Here is a 19,071-nt window from a genome sequence, read left to right as displayed (position 1 = left end):
CTTCCTTTCTGCTTTGAAACCCCAGTGCTTTACTGTGTTCTCATTGTACTGAAGATGCTTCTCACTCAGTGGGCTGGGAAATAGATACCCTTCCTTCTGACTATATCCATCAGGTCTGGAAAACAGCAGGTTCTCAAGAAGTCACCAGATACAAGGAATAGATTCACTAGATACAAGGAGTCAGTAGGCCCTTGAGCTGGGTAGCAGTGTTTAGGTGAAACTAATGGTCAAATTAGGTGAATTTACAGTTGTGAGCATAGAGAAATATTGAGCATGTGTGAGAAGCTGGGAGAAAGATACCTCTTGTTGGATCTGACACTGTGTCCCTACTTAAATTAAGTAAAATGTTACTTTGGAGCATATTTTGATTTTAATAGATGTTTCAATTACTTCTTATTTCCTCAAAAGTGTCAAATTTAATATAGAATCAAAGAGTCAGGAATATTATTCTGAGGTCTATTTCTTGCTTCACAAGGAGGGTATCTTGTGGTTCTACTTCAGTTATCTTTGAAGAGGTGGCAGGTTGACATTTTCATTAAGTTCTATAATGTTCTATTAGGTATGTTCTTATAACTTAATTCTGTATTTAGAAGAAACCCCTCTTGTAAGAGTCAGGGAAAAAGAGAGTTAATCTAGCAGTCACCTGTAAAAATGTTATATAAATTCCCTTACATAGTTTTTAGTAGACCTTCCGTATGTACTAAGTATATGAATAGTACTCATCTGAAAAGAAACTTAAGATCAATGCTTTATCAAATATATTTAACCTCTCTGCTTTATTTAAATTTCATTGCATATTTATAGAACTTATCTCTGCTAGTTGAGTTTTTAGATGAAAATTTTAATATATTTTTAGCCAAACAGTTTTAAATATTATAATATATACATTTAATTTTAAATGTAATGTATATTTAAAGTGTATGTATATATGTATATACATACATAATTACATATAATAGTAGTGTACCACATTCTTGCTTATGTGCCTGTGAAGCCATAACTTTGCTTTTCTAAAAGTAAAACTGCTGAGGATCAAATGCTGGGGAAGCCAACCAAGGCATAGCCTTTGCTGACTGAGAACCCTGGGGTAGGTCCCAAGGCCTTCTGCGGCAGTTGTCAACCCAGATCCCCAGAGGAGCTGGGGATATGGTGATGGGGAAGCACGCGTGCCCTTCTGTGGTAGGCAGCTGTGCTCTCTGCCAATTCATGGCAACATGTTTAAGTTCTAGATCCTGATGTCTTAATAATGGTCAGAAATAACGATTTTTATTAAAACATTTTGGTATTTATGCATACTTCTTGTTTGTTTCTGTTTCTGGTTTTTTTTTGTTTTTTTTTTGGTCGGTCGAGGGGCTTGAACTCTGGGCTTGGGCGTTGTCGCTCAGCTCTTTAGCTCAAAGTGAGTGCTCTACCACTTGAGCCACAGCGCCACTTCCATTTGTGCATACTTCTATTTTGATAGTGAATTCAAAAATTTTTTAAATGTTGTGTAGATGAGGAAAAAAAAGTCACATTTTCAGGTCAGATTTAACCTTGAATTGACTGTATCTTCCACCTCTCTCTCTCTCTCTCTCTCTCTCTCTTTTCCCAGTTTTAAAGAGATTATTTAGTAAAAAGGAAGTAAAGGCAGACCAGACCACTCAGAATAATGAGCAGCAGGACCCAGAAACTGGTTGTCCCACTGAACGGCCAGGGGCTATTGCTTTATGTTACCTCTATCCTATCCTCCCTTTCTCTCTTTTTTTTAGGCAACCTGTCAGATTATGGTGGTTATGTTTAAATCATGGCAGACCTTCTCCAGAACCGTGGTCACAGCATGGCAGAATGGCCTGGGCTCTTGATTGGTTTGTTTGAAACAAGCCAGACTCTCCTGGATGGTGGTCTGAGAAAGGTGGATTTGGCCTGAGACATGTCAAGACCCAAGGCTCTCCCCTGAGTGGTGGTTTGTAGGAGGGCTGGCCTGGGTTATGGCAAGACCCAAGACCCTCCCCTGGATAGTGGCCACTGGTAAAGCTGGTGGAACCTGTTCACTGATGTCCTTCATTTCCCCCCAGTGTTCCTTGATTGCTGTCAGACTGCGTCTTACACTCTTAACAGCACTTGATTGATTACCTATCAGAACCTCTACTGACAGTGGTTTGAGCAACTGTCATCTCTCTCCTGAGCTACTGTTCTTTCCTGTCAGCTTTTATTTTCCCTGTGTTCATTTTTGTTTGCTCCCCATAAGTCTGTTCCCTGCCCCGCAGCCATTGTGATCTTGCCCAAATTAGATGAGTCTGATCCTCTCACTTGTTGTAGCCCCATGTGACCACTGAGAACTTATGCAGCTCTCCACATGGCCATAAGCAGTCTAAGAGCAAAACAAAGTAGGCAGCTCATGCCAGGCTTTCCTCACATGGGTTCTTGGAGACTTATCTTCTATATCTGGTCTTTCAAATCTCACTAACATGTTAGTGAGCTTACCTCTAAAGAGTCAGAAAAGAAGAGAATATAAGAGGCAAGGAGAAAGAAGTAGGGAGATGAATTCCAGCTTTTCTGGTTACTCATAGGAAAGCTCATTGGTAGCCAGTGCTAGAAGCAGAACTGTAGTGGCTTTTTGTAAAGAAGAAAAACTAGAAGGGATATGTATAGTAAACATCGAATAAAATATTGGCTAGACAAAATGAAAATTAGGCCAATAATAATAAAGGTAAAGAAAAGGTGAGGTGACTTCAAATGCCCTCTCTGGAAAAAAGAGCTGCGGGGGGGGGGGGGGGGGGGCGGGGGGGAATCTTACAGGGAAGAGAGTTTAAAAGAGTACCATGGTTTAAAAAACATTACATATGGTGATTTTTTTTTTGTCACATACAGAGATAGCCAGTGAAGGTCCCTTCTAAAGTCCCTAAATTAGCTATATTGAAAGTGCTGCCTACTCAAAAAGACTTCACTTGACATTTATGAAATAGAAAAAGATACCTAAGGATATTTTACAAAGACTATGCCCTTGCCTTGTGGGTTTACAACAGAAAATAGAAAGCAATAGTTGGTTAAAAATCGGTGGGTATTTCCCTTCTTTTCCTCCTTCTTTCTTTTTTCTTCTTTCTCGTTTGTTGAGTTTTGTTTTTATTTTATTGTTTAGCCAAAGCAGTATTCAGAATATAAAGTCTATGTCATAATTATTTTTAAGAATTTATAATTAAAATTCTTTGGAGATAAAATGATAGGGGGAAAAAGATTTTAGAGCTGGGGGCAGTGGCTTACGCCTCTAATCCTAACTATAAGGAGGCTGAGATCTGAGGATCACAGTTTGAAGCCAGCCCCGGCAGGAAAGTCCATAAGACTCTTATCTCCAATAAACTAATCAGAAAAAGCAGAAGTGGTGCTATGGCTCAAGTGGTAGAGCCCTACCTTGAGCATAGAGAGGCTCAGAGACAGAGCTCTGGCCCTGAGTTCAAGCCCCAGGACCAGATTTTTTTTTAATTTTTAATTTTTTTTTATTTTTGTCAGTCATGGGGTGTTAACTCTGGGCCTGGGAGCTGTCCCTCAGCTCTTCAGCTCAAGGCTAGCACCCTACCACTTGAGCCACAGTGCCACTTCTGGCTTTTTCTACTTATGTGGTGCTGAGGAATCAAACTCAGGGCCTCATGCATGAGAAGCAAGCACTCTACCACTGAGCCACCTTCCCAGCCCCAGAAAAAACTTTTTTTTTTTTTTTTAACTTTTTTTTTTTTTTTTTTGGTTCAGTCGTGGGGCCTGAACTCTGAACCTGGGCGCTGTCCCTCAGCTCTTCAGCTCAAGGCTAGCACTCTACCACTTGAGCCACAGTGCCACTTCCGGCTTTTTTTTTCTGCTTATGTGGTGCTGAGGAATCGAACCCAGGGCCTCAAGCATGCTAGATGAGCGCTCTACCACTGAGCCACCTTCCCAGCCCCCAAATTTTTTTTTTTACACAATGGAGTTTTTTGTTAGGTATTACACCAAAGGACACATCGTAGGAGAATTCTGTTAGGAATTCTGGATTGGATTCCTTTTCTAAATTGGATTCCTTTTCTGAATTTTGTCTGGATTCCTTTTCTACATTATTGTCTAATTATTAAAATATAATTACAAGGCCAGACATCCTTAGCTCAGGCCATATTCACAGCTTTTCACAACTATCATCACAAACAATTTAACATTCTTTTTCTCCTTGAAAAATAAGTCTTTGTATGGAGCTGGTGTTTACCACATTGGAGGTTACATGCTCTCATCAGAATTGTCTTTTAGAACTTATATCTACTCTTCCATTTAAAAATCTTCAGTAACTTTCACAGCATTCTGCCTTTGAACATCCAGGTCTTCTTACCATCTGTGGTATAAGAGAAAACTGATAGTATTTAATGCCCTTCTTATGACAGAAGATTAAAAAAAAAAAACTACCTTATTAACTGTTTTGCTGTTGCTACCTGGTTTTCTCTTTATTGCTCATAGCCAATTTTCAGTATTTTTCATCCTGCTTCTTATTTATTTTTTATCTGTACCTCAAAACTATTTCCTGGTCTCCAGCCTAAGTTGTCCTAACAGATTTCTAGCTACAGTGTCTATGGAGGAAACATGTTCATCAGTAGGACTGCAATTCTTATTTTATTTCAATTTACATATTAAGCCAGGTGCTAATGGCTCACACTTATAATCCTAGCTGTTCAGGATATTGAGATCTGAGAATCTTGGTTTGAAGCCAGCCTGGAAACTTTGTGAGATTCATGTCCAATAAACTACCAAAAAGCTACAAGTGGAGCTGTGGCTCAATTGGTGGAGCACTAACCTTGAGCCAAAAAAAAAAAAGAGAGAGCTCAGGGACAACACCCAGGCCTTGGACTGGCACCTTCCTTTCCCCCAAAAAAGTAGCATCTAAATAATTTATTCATTATAGGAAACTTTTAATTAAGTGTAGAGCACCTTGGATGAGTGGGTCCTTTTTTTATCTGTAAATTTTGTAAAATCTACATTCAGATCTCTGTGAATTAATTCAGGAATTTGCAGGGCTCCGTGAACAGATTCATGTACAAATGAAGATGTATATTTCCAATTTAAAAAATTTAATTAGTATTAAAAATTAGTATCTGAATTTGATATATGCTGTATATAAAATACATCTCAAACTTCAAATTTACTATGAGAACAAACTAAAATATCTCAGTAAATATTATTTTGTATTAATTGAATGTTGAAATTATATTTTTAAGGATTGAATTAAACATATTACTGAATTGAATCTCACCCATTCCTTTTTCTTATTTTAATGTGGCTCCTGGACATCACATGGCTCAGTATGTCTCCACTGAGATGTGCTGCTCCAAGGATTTATAGACTACCATGTCATTCTGCTCCATCCTTGCACATTGACACATTTTAGATAACATGGTTGTTTTCCAGTTTCTGAGTTTCTTATAAGTAAACACTTTTGAATTTTTTTTTATATTTAAGTTCTTAGCACTTAGCACCCAGCACATAGTAGATATACTCTACAGCCAGTGCTACTGAATGGAGACCCTGTTTTGCTGGCCTTTATGACCAAGCTTCCAAACCCTATCTCATGTTTTTTTGCTTTGTTGTTTTTTTGTTTTTTTAGGGGGGGGGTGTCCGGTTGTGGGGCCTGAACTCTGGGCCTAGGCACTGTCCCTCAGCTCTTCAGCTCAAGGCTAGTGCTCTACCACTTGAGCCACAGCACCACTTCCAGCTTTTTTCTTTTTTGCTTATGTGATGCTAAGGAATTGAACCCAGGGCCTCATGCATGCAAGGCAAGCGCTCTACCACTGGGCCACCTTCCCAGCCCCTGTTTTTGTTTTTTTGCCAGTCCTTGGGCTTGAACTCTGGGCTTGGGCACTGTCCCTGGGCTATTTTTGCTCAAAGCTAGAGCTTTACCACTTTGAGCCATAGCACCACTTCCAGCTATTTCTTTAATTGGAGATAAGAGTCTCAAGGACTTCCCTGCACCAGCTTGCTTCAAACCTCTGTCCTCAGCCTCCTGCCTAACTAGGATTACAGGCATGAGCCACCAGCGCCAGAGCCACCAGCCCTGTCTCACATTTTGTCATCCTTGCCAGGTCCATCCTAACTGCCAGAAGCATCAGAGAGCCACTAAACATGGGCACTGCTAAATGCATAGTTAATTTGGGCTTGCAGAATAAACACTCTTCATGATTCTTTGAGCAAAAGGCATGCACATAATAGGTGCTTGGTAAACATTAAATGCATAGTATCTTGTGTCTTTTCATTTCTGTGCCAACTAAAGAGCGTTTAGGACCTAATGTAAGCAAAAATTAGTTATATGGATTTTGAGCTTTTTAATATTTTCCAATCTAGATACAAACTATCACCCATATCATTAACTGATATAATAGTTTTGCTTTATTTGAAAAAAATAAATGACTTAAAAAATCATTACCCCTTTGTAAGCCAAGTTTTAGTCAACTTATTATAATACAGTTCTTTGTACATTGAAGGATTGGGTTTTCTTCTTCTATCTACAACTAGTATGCAAATGAGGAAGAATGCAGACTCCTAAATCCATTCATAAAGTATACCTTTGAAATTACTCACTTTCTTAAAATGCTGAAGTATGTGTATGTATGTATGTGTTGAAGAAATTGGAGGTAGAGAAAGTAACTTACTTAGGCATGATTGTCAATTTTCTTTTATTTTCTGTCTACTTATTGCGTTGGATAAACATTGGAATACTGCCAAAAATTCAGGTGGCTGAATGCTAATTTTGCTGAAATTAGATGAAACAGCCATCCCTGCCAATTTTCTTACTAAATTATGCAAAAATTTGACTCTTTTAAGACCTAAATCTGGTCAAAATAGAGCCCTAATTTTCTAGTTAGTAAGACCTTCAATAGGCTAATTATTCTTAGATTCAGCTTTTATCTTTTATTTAGAAAGAAATCAAAGAAAACCAAAATACAGTAAAAATTATAGCTTTTTTTTTCATGTAACCCAAATACAGATTTGCAGTATTAAGGAAGTAACACTTTTAACTTTTTCTGATATAAAACAGAAGTGAGGCTCAAAAAACAATTAGTGCATCTTCCAAACGTACTGAATAATTATTCAAATAATGAATGGTCAGTAATGGAATAAAAGGGTTATCTTTTAGCTAATCCACAAGTAATGGAATTGGTGTATCTCTGATTTTTCTCTTAGCCTTCCAGGGTTTAGAAGAATGAGCTGAACGTGATTGTGGGAACTAGAGGGAGCCACTGGAGGCCTACAACGAAAAGGAGACCTTATCTTAAGCAATTAATCAAGAAACTCATATTGTGGGACAATTATTCAAAGTTAATTCTAAAATAGCTTTAGAGCCCCAGGTCCTGAGATACTTTTTCCAGAATTTTGTCAAGGTCATTTAGAGACCGTCTTAAGTTAGAAAAAAGGGTAAGATAAACATGTGTACATTTCTCACTTCTTCCTTAGGGAAATACAGCATCTGATGGCATAAATACAGGTGTAACTTTTTACTTTTGTAAACTACAAAAGAGAATAAAGCTTAATTGCAAAGATAAATAACTCTTCTTCAGGAGCATCTTGGTATCTGCCATTGGTAGCATTAGAGGCTGTGTTTTTTGTACTTAGGTCACCTATGTGCTCACCTTGTGGATAGAAATGCGCATCATGCCGGCTTAGTGAGTTTCTGTGTGTACGTCTTTCATGTAATAAATGGTTTCCTACTAAGTTGTTTTAAGCCTCACCAGCCACCCTCAACTTTATATTATTGTGTCTTCTTCTCACTAGTAAAATAAAATGCGGTTACTTTCTACTTCTAATATTTATTAATCTTTTCTAACAGTTCATCTTGTTGGTCTGCACAGTTTCCATTTGAAGACTTTTCCTCAGCTTTGTCTGCTTGTCTTCCTGGATTTTTTCCCTTCTATTCAGGCTAGCCTGCTCATGCTGGCCAGGGCCCCTCTCTGGCCCATAGGTACTCCAGACTACCTGGCCCCAGGCAGAGGCCAGGCCTCAGGCCACCCTGAAACTCCCTCAACCCTGCCACATACTGCCCACTCCAGCTGCTCCTGTGTCAACTGCTGGCAAGCTGATCCCCACAGCATTTTTTGCCCTTGCTCCCATCTCTCCCTGAATGCTTGTTCAAAGCCTCCTCATAACTACCTCTTCCTTGTGGATCTGGTCTTGGTGACATTTCTTTTACTTGTCACTTCCTCAGTGACTATCTCACTAGCCTCCCCCCCCCCATCATCATCCTATTTGTCTTCCTAGCATTTAATCACTGAATTATCCTTTGTGTTTATTTGTTGCCTCTCTGCCCTACTAGTAAATTCCACAAGAATAGAAACCTAGTCTTTTGTTTACTTCTAAATTGCTTAGAAAGGATCTTAGCATGTATCACTACCTTGGGAAAGATCAAGTGTTAAAAAAATCAAAGTCTCATTTCTACTATAAAGGTCTGTCATTTTAGCACATGGCAAGGTCAAAAAGTAAGTCAAACCAATATGAATAAGGACCTACCCTCTGTATTTATCATCTGGCTGTGATGGCTCCTATAGTGGTTCCCAGCTCAATAAGACTTAACTGGAGATGCAGAAAAAAGGCATCATAAATTGTAATTCTTTATTTGGGGTATGGAATGCCCTGAGAATATTTTTTTTGGAATAGGCAGTGTTAAACTTGAACAGTGAGAGAAATAAACCAAGGGCATAGCTGAAGGAAGAGACCATGATGTGCCTTACAGAGAAAATATGTGTGTGACACAAGCTTCTTTCCAGACTGTGAGTTCAATGTTAATGAATCAGCACTATGTATGAAATAAGGTATCTTCAAACAGAAACTCACATAAAACAAGGTTATAAATTGATCATATGATAAAAACATTGTGACCCTAGAAGCTCACAGAAACTTAACCTTGTATTTCCTATAGGAGCAGTGGGTTCACAATTTGCAGTTTAGCATTTGCAGTGGTTGTAAGATATTACCACCACAAATACCAACTGACTCTGTGTGTGTGTGTGTATGTAAAAAATTAGTTGTTTAAAAAGCAGCTGTTTATTTTCAATTCTGTGAGCTGATATTTTGGACTGGTTCAGCTATGCAGTTCTATTGGTTATGGATGGCTCAGTCATATATTTGTGATCAACTCGTGGTTGATGGACTTATTTTCACTTCTGATGCTTTGGCTAGGGCTCTGTGCTGTATCATCCAGCAGGCTAACTCAGACTCATTCACTGGTTGGCCGTTTCAGGTTTCCCAAGAGCACTAAGAGAGCAAACTCCATTGTACAAGTGTTTTCAAACCTCCATTTTGTTTATCAATGGTGACCCACTGGCCAAAGCAAGTCAAAGGCCACTCAAATTCATGTAGAATCCACCTCTTGATTGGAACTGTGTCAGTTCACTGAAAAGATATGGAAGGAGGGAGAAAATTATGCCCTTTTTTACAGTCTCATTCATGTGTTAGACACTTGTCTTTCTATAGTTTGTGTCTTACTATTACTCAAAAGTCTGGGAAGTGTGTTGCCTTAAATTGATGAAAAAAGAAAATTGAAGTTGAGAAAGATTAAGCAGCTACATAGGCAATCATTGATAGAGGCACACACATGTCTATATCATTTCAAAGCTTTAATTTTTTTCTTTGCTGTTTTGCCCTTTGATAGCAAACTAATTTGTATTATTCTGGGGTGAGGAGAACAGGTCTTATTAATACAGGAAAGGAACAACTGCCATTGTCTTAGAAAAGAAGCTATACTACATAGTCTTATTGTAGCAAGTTTAAGAAAATGATGATAACAATGATTTGTGAATTTGTGGTACTTGATTATAAATCTGATTCACACCAAGGCTTACATCCTGGATATGGAATCTCAGTTGTAACAGAATTTATACTGAAAGGCTTAAAAGAAGATGATTAAAATATTAGAGATATTGACATTGTCTGAGGAGATCTACTTGTATTTATTTCTTATAAAAAAAGATCCACAATATTACCATAGCCAGACCCTATTATGCTATTGTAATCATAGTTGAGCCAAGAAGGGTGATTAACGATAGCAATTTATTGTATCTGAGGAGGAGAGAAAATAGGAGATGTTGTCGTTATCATAAATCATATCATAAATAACCAAAAAGAAGCACTCAGAGTGCTTGTGTGGTGTCAGCAGCCAGCCCTTTCTGGCACATTAGCCCAGGATGTAGTCATAGAAACCCTGAAGTCATATTGTTATCTTAGTCTTGCTGCGGTTATATGATACAACAGTATTAACATATAGATTAGGCCATTTATAATACTAGGTGTCATTTCAGGTTGGCTTGTTAATATAGCATTTTGGTCTTTTATTGTGCAGAATCTTAGTGAAATAGTGCTTTTTTACAGGTCAGTGTGTATTTGGTATATATAACACATCATCTTCACTCTATTATTAATTTGTTGTGTTAGTGATTGATCATACTCTATAAATTGTCACTGCCTAATTTTCTTGTCTTTGCTAGTAATGTCATTTTTTTTAAGTAAATAGGCTTATTTTTAAAACATACCCACTTACACATGTTAAGTTGTGTTTTAAGGGACTGCTTTCTGTTGCATTATAGAGCAGATAGTTTAAAACATATTTTATATAAAAAATATAAATAGTATTTTTTGGCCCATTTAGAGCTAAGAGAACAAATGTTAGAATGGATTACCATTGTTCATAACCACACTGCGCCTTCCTAGGTACCCATACCTGTCTATGGCTGCTGTGTGCCAACTTGCCCAGGCTCCCTCTCCTTGCAGCAGCTTCCCTGCTCTTGACCTTGACCTTCTGGAAACTCCCTGTGTCCCCAATCCATTTCCTCTTCAACAGCCCATCAAATTATTTTACATCTATTCCATATTTCTCAATCTTCTTGTCCCCCAAATAGGCTAACTTTATTCATTAGTTTCACTGTCTTAATATTTTGGTGGCAGCATTTTAAAGATATTACCTTTATCTAAAGACAAAAAACCAAGTGGCTAGAATTCCAATCACTGTTGCATGTTTTTCACAGGAATATTTCAAAGCAGGAATAGCTCTGTCCTGACCTTTAGCTTGTCCTACATACAAGTTCAACTACATGTTAAAAATGGCACTAGTATTAAAAACCTTCAGTTCTTAGGTGGTTAATGTCAATGCTTATATTTTTCAGAAGAGAAAGCTTAGGTCTTGGGAAATTGACTAGGCTGTGCTTAGTTGATTATGGCCCTGGGAACTTATCCCACTGTTATTTTCAGTCCAGTTTCATTTCTAGTGAACCTTTCCATTTCTACTCTCATTTCCATCTTACACGTGTACCTTGTACAGATCCTTAGCTTTACAACTTGAACTGATGGCCAGAATATTATGTCTTGTTTGACTTGATATCCATACAACCTAATTGAAAGCTCTTTTTAATTTTTTGGGGGGGTCAGTCATGGGACTTGAACTCAGGGCCTAGGTGCTGTCCCTGAGCTCTTTTGCTAGAGGCTAGCCCTCTATCATTTTGAGCCACAGCGCCACTTCTGGTTCTTGAGTGCTTAATTGGAAATAAGAGTCTCATTGGGACTTTTCTGCCCTGGCTGGCTTTGAACTGCAATCCTCAAATCTCAGCCTCCTGAGCAGCTAGGGTTACAGGAGTGAGCCACTGGCCCCCAGCCAAAAAGTTCTTTATAGTGAGATTTAGATGGCATACCATAAGCAAATGACTCAATGAGTCATTGAGTTACATCAAAGAACTGGCTACAATAATGTGTCTTATATCCAGAAAACTATGAAGATGTTTTTTGGAAGAAAATAGCCTTTTTAAAATCCTTTCATTCCTGGTTAATAAATAGGGATCTGAGTTTTAAAACACTGAGGAGGCTGAGACAGGAGGATCCCAATTTCTATGTAGACTGGACTACATAGTAAGTTCAAGGCCTTCCTATAGATAGCATTTCACTGTTCATTTTTTAAAGTTGAAAATGGAAGTGTATTTTCTGCTTGGTTTGGAAACATGTCACTGAGTTTTTTAAGGTTGCATGCATCTGTGTAGTTCAATGAGATAAAAAGCTTTCATGCCATGTGCAAACAATTTCCTTTTTTTCTAATGTCTATGAGCGTTTTAGATTATAGTGTTTCTTTAAAGGCATTTACTATTCTAGCTTAAAAGATATTTTGTTCTAAGTCAATATTTATAGTAGATTAGAATTAACCTCACCAAAATCCTTGTGGTATAGCCAGACCTTATTGCCTGTTTTGTTTTTGTTTGAGAAGCATGTTTTTCTCATTACTCCTCAGGGAAATGTAGGGAGTAGGAATTATTTATTTGTATCATTAATGAAGTTTGTAGTTTCCTGATCCGTCAACATTTGTGAAGTTTTTTAAAAGATGGATGTAACCTATGTATGCATTTTCTTTCTTTTATGTAATTAAAATAATTTATGTGAGTCATTAGTAGTATTTCACATTATATCCCTTTTAGGACATGGTAGCTGGGGAAAGCATACTGTATGTGTTAGTCAGCTTTCCATCACTATAACAAATATATGAAATATTCAACTTACAAAGAGAGCAAATTTAGTTTGGCTTGTGGTTTAGAAGTTTCCATCCATGATTGGTTGGCTCTCAGCCTGTGGCAAAGAAGCACATCATGGCAGACACATTGCCAGACATGTGTTTTCATTGCCTTAGGGGGAACCCACATTTCCTTTTTGAGGGCATATCACTAATCACCTGAAGACTTCCCACTCACTTCACCTCATCAAGTGTCTCCCACTTCCCCACAGCACCCACCTGGAGCCAGTCCTCAAATACATGGTCCTTTGGAGGACATTTAGATCCAGATGTACCTAGCAGTGTACATCCAACACCCTGTATGCAAAAGTATTTAGCAAAGTGAAAAGTTCCTGCTTGTGGTAATTTTTTCTATGATGCATTTCATAACATTCACATTTTAGTGATGATATGAAAAATAGGTTGTTGGTAGTAGATTTGCAACTTCGCCAGTGAGTAAGTTAAAATATTTTTGAGATGAGGGATTTCTACACTGGCTTAAGTATCATTCTTCATTTTGTTGTTGTTAGTGCTTTCTTTTTCTCTTAAAAGTGTAGGGGTTCTGTTATTGACCAATATTATTATTTAGAAGTTAAATACTTATCTCTAGTGGTTTCTCATTTGCTCTTGCTGTAGATGATGCTAATGTCTGCATCTGCTGGGTCAAGAAAGAAGTTGAAGAATGCCCTTAAAATTTCACAACTAGCCGGGCGCTGGTGGCTCACGCCTGTAATCCTAGCTACTCAGGAGGCTGAGATCTGAGGATCGCGGTTCAAAGCCAGCCCGGGCAGGAGAGACCGTGAGACTCCTGTCTCCAATAAACCACCAGAAAACCGGAAGTGGCGCTGTAGCTCAAGTGGTAGAGCGCTCACCTTGAGCTGAAGAGCTGAGGGACAGCGCCCAGGCCCAGAGTTCAAGCCCCACGACCGACAAAAAAAAAAAAAATTTCACAACTAATAGTCAGTTTTCCTTGAACTACTACTTTCTCCAATAGTTGTTTATGACATATATACAGAAGAGTCTTTTTCTCCATTTTCAAAATATTGAGACAGTAGAAGTGACATCATATATTGTGTAATCTCTTAAGTTCTGTTGAATAAATTAGTCTGTTTTTTAGTAAAACTATTTCCACAGATGAACATGGGAAAATATTTAAAACACTTGTAGAACATTTTATAGATTCTTTAATACTATCCAAGTTAACAAACTGAAATTAATCTTTATCCACAGGAAACACTTAGTAACCAGTATACCCTTACCTTATTGTAAACTCTTAGAACAGATTTAACATTACCTATATAATGAAAACCAAGAAGCTTGTTATGCACCATCAGCTGAGTTGGTGTTTTAGCAGACATAAGCTAGATCAACTATATTTGTTTATTTTAAGTTGCTAATATTTCTAAAACAAAAGGTATTCACTGAAGTGGAAAACTTCTCTATCAAGAAAATGGATTACTAAGTGGAGGGCTTTCTACAGCAATGAAAATGAATGAACAGTACCTGCATCAACCTGGGTAAGACTCAGGAAATGTGATGTTGGGTGAAAACAGCAAGAAGTTATGGTGAGGAATCATCTGTGTGAAGTTCATGAACAAGAAAGCTACATTCAAACATGCTAAAACTATAATGGAAAGAAAGGAATGAAAGGAATTTTTTTTAACCTTAAGTTTTGTTTTGTTCTTTTTGTTTTTTCGTGGGTTTTTTTGTTTGTTTTTTTGTTTGTTTGTTTTAATGATAGTAACCTAAAGCCTGGGAGTAGGCACAAAGAAAGCAGGGCAGGGATAGTAAATAGGAAAGGGACCAGAGAAAACTGGCATGGTATTGCTAATGTGAAGTGGTGGTCCCAGAACTGTTCATAGATTGTTTTGCCTTATACTTTATATTACCTGTCATAATTTCTCATTTAAAAGAAAATTACTTAAGCCAGGAGCTGGTGGCTCATACCTGTAATCCTGGCTACTCAGGAAGCTGAGATCTGAGGATCATATTTCAAAGCTAGCCCAGGTAGGAAAGTCTGACTTAAAGTAGTAGTACTCTAGCCTTGAACAAAAAATGCCCAGGGACAGTGCCCAAACCCTGAGTTCAAGCTCCATGACCATCAGGAAAAAAATTACTTAAGTATCTTTTCCCACTTCTTACTGTTATTAATTTTGCTTTAGGTTTTTCTTTGTTTATTTGTTTTTTGCCTGGCACCAATAGCTTATACCTGTAATCCTGTCTACTCTGAAATCTGAAAGCTGAGGATCATGATTCAAAGCCAGCCCAGATAGCAAAGTCCTTGAGACTCTTATCTTCAATTAACTACCAAAAAGCCAAAAATGGACCTGTGGCCCAAGTGATAGAGTGCTTAGCATTAAGGAAAAACTTCAAGGGAAGAGTCCAGGCCTCGAGTTCCAGCCTCAGTACACACACGCACATACACACACAGATTTTCTTTTCCATCAGAGTTCTTTGTTCATCTTGGTTGATTTTGATACTGCACGGGAAATTCTCCTATAAAATCTTTAAGCATAAATAAGAAATAGTAAATGAATATTCTGTTGGTTCTTTTTTAAATGCTTGTTTTTAGGTATTTCTAAAATTATTGTGTAATGGCTTAGTTTTTTAAATCAGTACCTATACCTTTAAAGCATTGGCCTCTAGACCACTACAAGTTGGCAGGGATATGAAATAAGCAAAAGAGAAAAATGAATAATAAGCCAGGTAGCAGTGTGGCTCACACCTGTAATCTAGCTCCTTAGGTGGCTGAGATATGAGGATTATTTTTCAAAGCCAGCCTGGGCAGGCAAGTCCAGGAGACTCTTATCTCTAGTTAACCACCAGAAAACCAGAAGTAGATCTATAAATCAAAGTGGTTGAGCATTAGCCTTGAGTGAAAGAGCTCAGGGACAACACCCAAGCCCAGTGTTCAGGCCCTACAACAGATAGATAGATAGATAGATAGATAGATAGATAGATAGATAGATAGATAGATAGATAGATAGATAGATAGATAGATAGATAGATAGATAGATAGATAGATAGATAGATAGATAGATAGATAGATAGATAGATAGATAGATAGATCAGAATAATCAAGCCCTACTTTAAATCAAGATTTATTTTTTCTTAAACATGAGCAACTATTATCATGAGCTTTCAAAATACTTTTTATGAATTGTTTGAGCTGTAGATTCAAAATGAACCAATGTATTTTTTAAAGTAATTGAATGAAACTATTGCCTTTTTGCCACACCCAAGATAGCCCCTGTAGTCCAAATACCTAATAGCTATCACACCAGTTCCAATCTGAAAGAATCACACACTAATGAAATAATAGTTTTTAAACATCCTGCATAGAAAACTGGTGCTCAATGTACTTTAGTTGTACAACAGTTCTTGCAATTGGAAGAATTGTCCTGAGTTTGCCTTTCAGGAATTGCTTCTATTACGGCACTTTCCCTTTGGTCTCCCAGTACCTTCCTAAGGCACTCTCTAGGAGACTCACTCAGAGCTAATCTAGATAGAAATTGTCCTCCAGAGTTAGAAGAACTTAGTGTAGTGTAAAAGTATTCTACAAGCCTGTCATCTACCTAGGCCAAACCTTTATCTTTCTGCTTTGGCATCTTTGGAGTTTATGAACTTTCTGTAGAGTAAGGGGAATTTTTAAGATTTAGAAATATGGGACTAATAAGTATTTAATTTTTTTTCATTCTCTTGAAAAATACCCTAAAACTGTCCTCTTTCTGATTTTTTATATTTACTTGTTAGCAGTGGAACAGGTGTGAAGTTGATTCTGTTCTCATGAAGATAGAAAGGAAAGCTTTCCTGTAAAAGGGCTAATAAATCCTAGGCTTTCTTTGTTGAATTTATTACCAGAATACAGTAGATCTCAAAGGCATGGTTACTAAGAGAAAGCATTACAGGAGTTGTAACATTTGGTCTTAGAAGACATAGTCACTGACAAATCAAGAAGGCAAAAAGATGCCAGGTGTAGGGATTTGGATAAGCAGGGGCATGCAAGGGTGACCTTGTATATTTGAGGAACTGAGTGAGTGAGCGTGGCTATTGTGAGTAGCATACTCAGGCTTGCTGTAAAAGATGAGGTAAGTTCCTGAACTGAATGATATAGCATCTTTCTTGATCATGCTGGGGAAATTGGAGTTTTATATTTTAAAATAGTAACTTTCAAACTTATTTCACAAGTCTTTTGTGGATGTTCAGCCCGTTAAACAGATAACCCTGTGCATAGCTCTTGTATGTAACAGAGAATACGAGATCACATTGCATCTCTACTGTACAATAGCCTCTGAAAAGGGTCCACACAGCCCTCAGGCTCTAAAAAGTTACAAACTCCTTCTGATAGGACCATTGAGCAGTCTTAGGGATGGGCAGAGTGGCTTATGTCTGTAATCTTACTACTGGATTCATGGAAGAAGAATCTGATCATGGTCCCAGACAGATTTCAGGCCAAAAGTATGAGACCCTATCTGAAAAATATCTAAATAGGGGGTGGCTTGAAGGGCATGCCTCAAGTGTACCTGTATAGCAAGCATAAGCCCTGAGTTCAAACCCTAACAATGCACAAAACCCCATAAAGTCTTAAGACCAGGAACCACACACTCACATATGGCCTGCTCAGGAGCTCATAGAAGGCAGAGACTAGGTAGAAGGTGGTCACTAAGGAGACAGCAACAGTGGGGGAAGCACTTCCCAGAAAACAAAGTAGAAAAGTTGTGTCCACAAGTTCAGAGCTGGAGGGGAAGTAGTCTGAAATGGCTCCCATGTTTCCGCCTTTGATGGTGGATAGATGATGGAGTGATCATCAAGTAACGGCAGCAGTAATGCCATGCTGATGTTGCATCATGCTTTATAGTTGATGTTGTGCCTCCGTGTACGTACGTCACCCATGCATTCCCTGTCAGCCATGCTTACGTAGCCAGACTTCTATCAGCCTTCATTCTCATTGTTCCTCTTAAGCATTGACTTTGAACACTAAGCTTCCTTTTGAAAACAATGCATGCTCCTGTGATCTCCTTGACATCTGATCCTATATATATATTTCTTTAGTTTTTCCATGTAGGTATTCCTCAAATATCTGAACCTGCTACCTCTGCTCACTCTTGTTCCTATGTGCTTTATTGTAATGTCGGTTCTCTCACCAAAGAGCCTTCTCTCATGCACCTTGTCCTATTTTCAGAACTTCAGTACTTTTAAAATATCCAGTAGATATCATTGACTGTGTGTTCAACGAACTCTGGGGATTGAACTGATAATCAGATCATCCTTCTCAATGACCTTACTTTCAGTTCCTGTTGGTGGATTCTATTCATTGCCTTCAGAGTATCATTTACACATATGACTTCCTATTTGCTTCCAGCTATTCCAGTATGAACTCATCCTGAACTTTTTTGCTGAAGGCTAGTGCTTTACCACTTGAGCTACAGATCCACTTCCAGCTTTGTTTTTCTTGTTCCTAATTGGAGACCCAGGCTGGCTTTGAACCTTCATCCTCAGATCTTGGCCTGAGTAGCTAGGATTACAGACATGAGCCATGGGCAGCTGCCTGGTATTGCCTCTTATCTACATCTCAGTAACCCCTAACTTTTCCCTTCTCCTTTAGTATCTGTTATCTTCCCATATCCACTTATCATTCATATTCCTGCCAGTATAATCTTCCTAACATGTACCCCAGACATTTTCTTCTCTATTTCCTAGAAGTATCAGTACATCTTGTCTACCAGTATATTAAAGACCATATTTCTTCTGGAATTCAGATATCATGGGATCTGAATATAGCTTTACTAAACTTGCTTTGTACCGTTCCCCATTTATACCCTAGTTTTCAGACCAGTTAAATCTTAAGTCTTTGGTTCTTATCTTCTTCCTTTGCCCCACCTCCATGTGTTTGTCATCTAACCCTTCATCCTGGACCTTCACCATTCCCAGTTCCAAATATTACAAATAAACTTGAAAGTGAAGTAATCTGAATTTCTTTCAAACTTTTGTGCTGTGTCATCTATCTGTGGTACTAATGGTTATTCCTATAGTCATTTTTGCCCTTATCATTGTATATTTTGTGCTTAGTTAACATATGTAAAACGAAATAATCTAGTTTTTTAACAGCTTGGTCATGTAGGCAGGGCAAGTAACATTAGCTCCTTTTGAAAGGCTAGCGAGCAGTCTCAAGGAGTTTGGGAGGCTGCCCGAGGCCATTGCTCTACAGTGTCAAAACTCCAGGTAAAGGGCTGGGAAGGTGGCTCAGTGGTAGAGCGCTTGCCTTGCATGCCTGAAGCCCTGGGTTCGATTCCCCAGCACCACATAAGCAAAAAGAAAAAAAGCCGGAGCCAGGCGCTGGTGGCTCACGCCTGTAATCCTAGCTACTCAGGAGGCTGAGATCTGAGGATCGTGGTTCAAAGCCAGCCCGGGCAGGAGAGACTGTGAGACTCCTATCTCCAATAAACCACCAGAAAACTGGAAGTGGTGCTGTAGCTCAAGTGGTAGAGTGCTCACCTTGAGCTGAAGAGCTGAGGGACAGCGCCCAGGCCCAGAGTTCAAGCCCCACGACCGACAAAAAAAAAAGAAAAAAGAAA

General features: G+C 38.4%; 1 protein-coding gene across 1 annotated transcript in view; it reads left to right on the top strand.

Moving 5' to 3' along the window:
* The window catches only part of Taf3 (TATA-box binding protein associated factor 3), a 146,496-nt gene that overhangs the window by 85,814 nt on the left and 41,611 nt on the right, over positions 1 to 19,071 (top strand). The window lies entirely within an intron of this gene.

The sequence above is a fragment of the Dipodomys spectabilis genome, unplaced genomic scaffold, assembly GCF_019054845.1.
Source record: "Dipodomys spectabilis isolate Male_0828 unplaced genomic scaffold, ASM1905484v1 ptg000096l, whole genome shotgun sequence".
Taxonomy (NCBI): domain Eukaryota; kingdom Metazoa; phylum Chordata; class Mammalia; order Rodentia; family Heteromyidae; genus Dipodomys; species Dipodomys spectabilis.
The sequence above is the reverse complement of the archived record's forward strand: the minus strand, read 5'-3'. Positions and strand labels throughout refer to the sequence as shown.